This window comes from Austrofundulus limnaeus, unplaced genomic scaffold, assembly GCF_001266775.1.
Source record: "Austrofundulus limnaeus strain Quisiro unplaced genomic scaffold, Austrofundulus_limnaeus-1.0 Scaffold157, whole genome shotgun sequence".
Classification (NCBI taxonomy): Eukaryota; Metazoa; Chordata; class Actinopteri; order Cyprinodontiformes; family Rivulidae; genus Austrofundulus; species Austrofundulus limnaeus.
This window is the reverse complement of record NW_013952559.1, coordinates 363,829-370,718: the sequence shown is the minus strand read 5'-3', so window position 1 is coordinate 370,718 and position 6,890 is coordinate 363,829. Positions and strand designations below refer to the sequence as shown.

Here is a 6,890-nt window from a genome sequence, read left to right as displayed (position 1 = left end):
CTGAAGAAGTCTCTTGGAGGAGAGACGAAACGTTTCATTAGAGAAGAACCCGTCCAGAAGACCTATACTATTTTTTATTTATTTTTTATTTTATTCATGTTAAATAAATGCTTTGTTTTGATCGTTTACACGTTTATCAGGCGTGAAGGAGCTGATAAAAGCTCACCTTCTGCAGGTACTGATCCATCACCAGTCGGGTCGCTCTCACTTTGGCTGTCTTGTACATTTTGGTCCCGATGACTTTTCCCAGAACCCACTTGGCGTGGACTGATGCTTTTTTGACCGACATCCTGCACAACTTTACTGAACGCTGCAGGAGGAAATACATTAGTGAATGCATTTAACACAAATGTTACACGAAGTAGAACCGTGACACTTTCCGTTCCTGAATTTGAAATAAATATAATCACAAATTCAAGCTTTAAAACGCTTTTTGTCCGATAATGAGAACGGCTGCATTCAATAAGGCAGATAGCATTAGCGCTATATGGAAACAACTTTTAGCAAAAGATTTCATAACAGCTAAAATTAACTTTTACATTAATAAAGATTGCCGGGGCGGGGAGGAAGTAAGAATAAATACTCACTGAAACACAGCTATAAGTATAGTGAAGAAGGTCAAAACCAGAAACAGCAGGYCTCCATGCGTTTCCCGTCTTCTTCTATTTTTTGCAGGAACGTCTTGACTCTTTAGCGCCGCCTGCAGGACTGGAAACGAACTGGAAATGTACCTTCAAATTCACAGAAACATGAAAACTTCGCCATAAAGATGTTTTTCAAAATATATTTGAAGACATACACTCCTGATAAAAARGTGCAAGAATTTGCATTTTGCACTRTTGGATCTTAAGAAGGTTCTAAGTAGAGCTTCACAATGTTAAAAGAAGAAATCAGTGCAAGAGACAAGAACTTTTGAGTAGGGAATTTTCTGAAAACTGCATTTACAGTCAAACATGATTTTTTTTTTTCAGCTGATAAAAGTTTAAGACCATAGCTCAAAAACCCTGAAAACTCCCCAAAACAGAAACCAAAGTGTCAACAAAAGGACTCAGTAATGAGTAGCTCCACCATTCTTGTTGATGACTTCAAACAATGTTTTAGGCATGCTTGATGCCAGTGTTTCCAGGAGGCTAGTGGGAACGTTGCTCCAAGTGTTGAAGATGGCTTCACGAAGGGCATCCACTGTCTGGAACTGATGTCCATTTTTGTAAACTTCCCTTGCCATCCGTCCCCAAATGTTCTCAGTTGGGTTTAGATCCGGGGAACATGCAGGATGGTCCAAAAGAGTGATGTTATTCTCTTGGAAGAACTCCTTTGTCAGGCGGGCATTGTGAACTGCAGCATTGTCCTGTTGAAAAACCCAATCATTACCACACAGACGAGGGCCCTCAGTCATGAGGGATGCCYGCTGCAACATCTCCACATAGCCAGCTGCTGTTTGATGCCCCTGCACAACCTGAAGCTCCATTGTTCCATTGAAGGAAAACACACCCCAAATCATGATGGCGCCCCCACCACTGTGCCGTGTAGAAAACATCTCAGGTGGGATCTCCTTGTCATGCCAGTAACGTTGGAAGCCATCAGGACCATCAAGGTTAAATTTGTTCTCATCAGAGAAGACAACTTTCTTCCACCTTTCAATGTCCCATGTTTGGTGCACCCTTGCAAAGTCCAAACGGGCAATTTTGTGGCGTTGAAGAAGACGTGGCCTTTGAAGACGTTTTTTGTTTCTGAAGCTCTTCTCTCACAGATGCCGTCTGATGGTTATTGGGCTGCAGTCAGCACCAGTAATGGCCTTAATTTGGGTAGTGGATCGTCCCGTGTCTTGACGGACAGCCAATCGGATCCTGCGGCTCAGAGCTGGTGAAGTTTTTTGGGTCTACCACTTGACTTTTTTGTTCCATAACCCTCAGGATCATTTAAAAAATGCAAAATGACTGTCTTACTGCGTCCAACTTCAGCAGCGATGGCACGTTGTGAGAGGCCTTGCTTATGCAGCTCAACAATCCTACCACGTTCAAAGTCAGTGAGCTTTTTTACTTTTGCCWTCAGGAGGTCTTGACAGTGTRAAGACTTGACAGAAAATGACATGGAATCCAGATTTTTGCACAGCTTTTGGCTTTTAAAGACTATGGTCTTAAACTTTTGATCAGCTGAAAAAATCATGTTTGAGTGTAAATGCAGTTTTCAGAAAATTCCCTGCTCAAAAGTTCTTGTCTCTTGCACTGATTTCTTCTTTTAACATTGTGAAGCTCTACTTAGAACCTTCTTAAGATCCAGTAGTGCAAAATGCAAATTCTTACACTTTTTTGACTTTTCTTAAGATTTTGATCAGGAGTGTATTTCTATTTAAAAGCATTGTTTCTTTGTATAAGATCATTTAAACTAAGGTGTAGTATTATTTCAGGTTTTGGCCTGTTTTCTGTTAGCAGACTATATTAGTTTAGCCGCATTCTTTCTTTTTCTTTTTCTTTTTAGTTCTGCTTATAGCCTAAAAACAAAAAAAAAATATTTCAGATAGGTCTAATACTAAATCTTTCCTTCTGGATATATCGTCTTGCTTGATTTACACTTATAATAATATTTTCTTTATTTTGGGTGTATTTACAATATGCTTCTAATGTTCCCTGTGTGGAAATCTTACTTTAGAATCCAATTTCACATTACAATAAAGTTGTATMTATTTTTATTCCTGTTTTTTTACTGTAAGTTTTATTTCTTCAGATTTTACTTATTTTAAATTGGCTAGTCAAATACCTAATGCTGTATAATATTTAAGTTGTATTATTTATTTATTTATTTATTGTTTTACTGTTTTGATTCTTCAAGGGAATCTATAATCCAAGTCAATAAAGGCTTTAAAATACATATATTTACACTAAGACTTTTAAGGGTCAGTTAATTTCGTTTGAACAAAGATTTTGAAATGTTGAGTACGGTCACAAGATGGCAGCAACTCTTATGAAGAACGTCTGAAGGCAAAACCTCGAGGGAAGATACAAAACTTGTGTATCTTCTGAAGCAAAATTCAATTTCTGAACATTAAAAATCCCTCAAAGACATTTATAGGAACAACATCATTGTAAAGTCCACCAAAACTTACATCTTTGTGATACTGAGTGTGAACCAAAAATGTTGTATGTATGAATTTAATAAATCATGTTTATGACCTGAACCCTCATCAATCAAACCACACCACCTGTTGCAGTATGTGTTGTGAATGACTCCCAGTTAAATTTGGTTGAAAATTTGCAAAAACTGGCTGKTTGTAGCCAGTTGACAGCATTCGTCGAGAGTTGGTTTTGCTCCAAAAGTTAATCTGTTGTAGACGTGCATCTAAGGATTATTTCCTGAAAGTTTTATTTAAATAAGTGTTGTGGTTCATGAGAAATGTTGCWAAGAAAACAAAATGGCTCAGCTAATGATAAATGTAGTTTACTGTATTTTATGTRATAGGAGTAGTCACAGGTAAGCAGAACATCAGAAACATGTTCAGGTCTGAATCTGAAGTTAAACGCTGATGATTTAAGAGGAGCACATTAACCTTCACTACTAAACAAAGAGTGTTAACAGATTCCAGGTCATTTGGCAAAATATATATATACATCAACTGAGCAAACTGGAAATTTAACCTGATAATGGAGATAAATAAAAAAAGTTTGGATGCCACAAAAGCTCATAGCTACAAATGTGTATCAGTGTGAACAAATGTGTTCAGACTGATCAGTAAAACTCAAATTTTCAGCTGGACMGATGAGCATGGCTGAAGGTAACTGAGCAAAAATTACAATTCAATCACTCCACCRTCCATCCTAGAGCCCCTCAGGACCCCTGATAAGACTGATCTGATGCATACAGTACGTCTGAAAGGTGGATGCACTCRTACCTCGATGTTAACACTCTCGTCCCTGAGCAGGAATCAGCTGTGGCTGGGAACCAAGAGCAGGCAGACCAGTCTGGTCTTAATCAGAGCCATGCTGTAGTAAAGCCCAGGTCTTGGTTTCTGTTTACCATTTAAGGCAGTGCAGCTTTGGGTTACCTCGGCCAGAATTACAGCATCAGCCAGCGTTTGTCTGCTTCATTCAAGAACATTGAGACACTTTGTGTAATTTTGTCTGTACATGCTGTCTYATGTTGTCTAACAAAAAATAAATAAAATTTTATATATTCTGTTTTTTTAATTGATCTCTAAATCCTACAGGCACACGTCGCATTTTATCAAGTTCACGTTAATATTTACTCAGAGATAATCAGCTTCATGCCTTGACGCAGTGTTTATATCTGCGACACGCTGAGTTATCAGCTCTGAATCGTGTGAGAGCTGTGATAGAACACAGAGGCCTGTGTGTGTACACATGTATGTTTTCTATGATAACACAGTGACCTCCTAATCTGCAGCTTTTATATTTTCAGATTAGAAAGCTGGAACGGTGTCGACCTACATTCTCTGCTGCAAGATGATTTTCTGCAGATGTGAAATTTGTCGAYAGATTGCTCACCGCTAAAGATGATCCAGTTAGGCCTTTAGTATTAGCTAAATATCACGAACTGGATGGATGTAATGAAACTATAAGAACACAATCAATGGATGGTCATCTAGCTCTGAATAACTTYTGGAATCAACCTGAGYCAATWTGGCCACATTAAACAAACAGAACAAGTCTCAGTCAAATTTAAATACATTGCTGAAAATCATCCCCAACACATAATCTGAATTATTAACTGATGGCATCAACCCTGTATGTCCAACTGGATGGATTTTAATGAAACTTTCAGAAAGTATACACACAATTTGTCTGGCCCAATCCAGGCCCACACAATGCAACCCTAACTCTGTAACACTCAGCCCAGGTAGAGCAAAGAATGATGGCCCAGATGTTGTTTGAGGTGGTTCATGCATGAGCCAGTGCCACAAAAAAAAACAAAAAAAAAAAAAACACAACTGGGCCAGTTGTGGCACTGCATCTTAAAACCAGTGTCGTCATTGCCATATCTGGTCCATATTCTGTTGACAACCATGCCAGCTGGGCCAGTTTAACACYAGATCTGGCCCACATCACACCTGCTATGTGGGTAATACTCAAAACACATTAATATTATTTAAAGTGTAGGGTTTTGAGTTTATTTTATGGGGGGTGCCTTTTGTAAAGTTACACAGTCAAAAGTTACCACCAATATTTTTGTTTTATTTAGCCTTTTATAAGAAAAAAAAGAACAGATTTATTTTTTAAAGTCAGTTTTTCACCATATGATTCATACATTTATAAATGTCATAGTTTATAAACTAAATATATAACTTACAAATTAAATATTTAGTTAATAAGCTAAAAATTATAAATGTATGAATCATATGGTGAAAAACTGACTTTGAAAAATAAATCTGTTCTTTTTTTCTTATAAAAAGGCTAAATAAAACAAAAATTATTTATGGTAAATTTTGACTGTGTAACTTTACAAATGGCATCCCATATTTTTTCTTTGTGCTTTTATTATATTCATGTGTATTTATATTCATCTCATGATGCTCCTCAGCTGTTTGGTTTGTTCCTCCATGYCTTTGAGTGTTTTCTGCTGCACCATTAGCATTTTTGTTTGTAAAAAATTAAAGCATTTTGTTACATTTTTGAGTCTTGCCTGCTTGGGTCAAACCTGCAACATAAAGCTAATAAAATTCAACATGGCCRCCACAGCAAATCAACCTTAGGAAAGGAAAAAAAAGGCAGCACTGTAAGTTTTACAGGGACTGATCTAAAATCTGGTGTGGTAGCTGTGAGTCCATCCCAACACAAACTCAGTGCACTAACAAATYGTCCAACATTTTCAAACTGTTTTACTTTTAAGATTCTCTTCTTTCAAGATACGATCCTGAATGAAAACTCTGGCATTAAGACGACAGGTGATATGCATCCCTTTGAGTAATGCTAGGCCTTTCATTTTGTGTGTTTTTCCAGCCTTATTTCTTGACTGATGAGATCTGGGATAAGATTCTCTAAGTTCACWGCATTAGAGCATTTCTCATTTCTACAACAGACAATAAAAGAGTGCAGTGAGAAGAGGAAGTGTGTAAAACAAGAGATTAAAAGAGACATTTTAAACTCTGGTACTGTCACATTTGTTATACTTTTATCAGCTGGTGAATAAAACAGATTAAAACCCTGTGTGTGTGTGTGTGTGTGTGGGGGGGTCTGTAAGGTACAGTAAAGTGAGAGCTTTAATGTTTTATTCTGACAGGAAGGTTGATTTGAAGCTTCTCCCTCTGAGAATCTTAACTGATATAATCATCCAACATTTCTGGTCAAATCCACACAAAGTAAACAGAAGAGCACTTTTTCAGTGACAGACAGGAGTCTGCCCCAAATTATTTTTTCATTTAAAAAATTGGCAAATCTTAAGWAAGACTTTAGGCTGGAGCTGAAAATGTCACTTGTCACTAAGCTTTTTGACATTTTGACACTTTCACAACAAATGACATCTTGCTTTTTCCTTCACGCCCAACTCTGTCATACAGAAAACGACAAAGTGCACTTACATTACGGGCTTATTTTCTGCTCTTTAATGACGTTTACTGTAACAGAAAATGATCATTTGTACCGACTTAGAAAGTCACTGAATGCACCACTGTTCTTTGCAGGAGTGGACCAATTCTGAGTCCGTTAGTGAAAGGATGAGAATTTAAAGGGATCCATGATTAGTTGTAACATTAGACTTTATTTGATAAACGTATATTTTAACTGTAAAATAAAGACTGTAAAAAATACTGTAGGATGTTTAGTTTTTGTCATTTTTAAACTAAAAGTTTAAAAATATATTTTAACAAGGACGGGGCCATTTTATTTGCACACAAAGCATTCTGGTTAAATGATGACGTGAGTAGGTCCTCAGTGTAAGCG

The 6,890-nt window shown here is 37.2% G+C and overlaps 1 long non-coding RNA gene across 1 annotated transcript; it reads right to left on the bottom strand.

The window, feature by feature from the left end:
* Positions 1-274: 274 nt before the first annotated feature.
* Positions 275-836, bottom strand: LOC106523473 (uncharacterized). The gene is made up of 2 exons (XR_001310896.1): positions 588-836; positions 275-310 (listed from the first exon to the last, which is right to left on the bottom strand). It is a non-coding gene; the product is annotated as an uncharacterized LOC106523473 (long non-coding RNA).
* Positions 837-6,890: the final 6,054 nt, after the last annotated feature.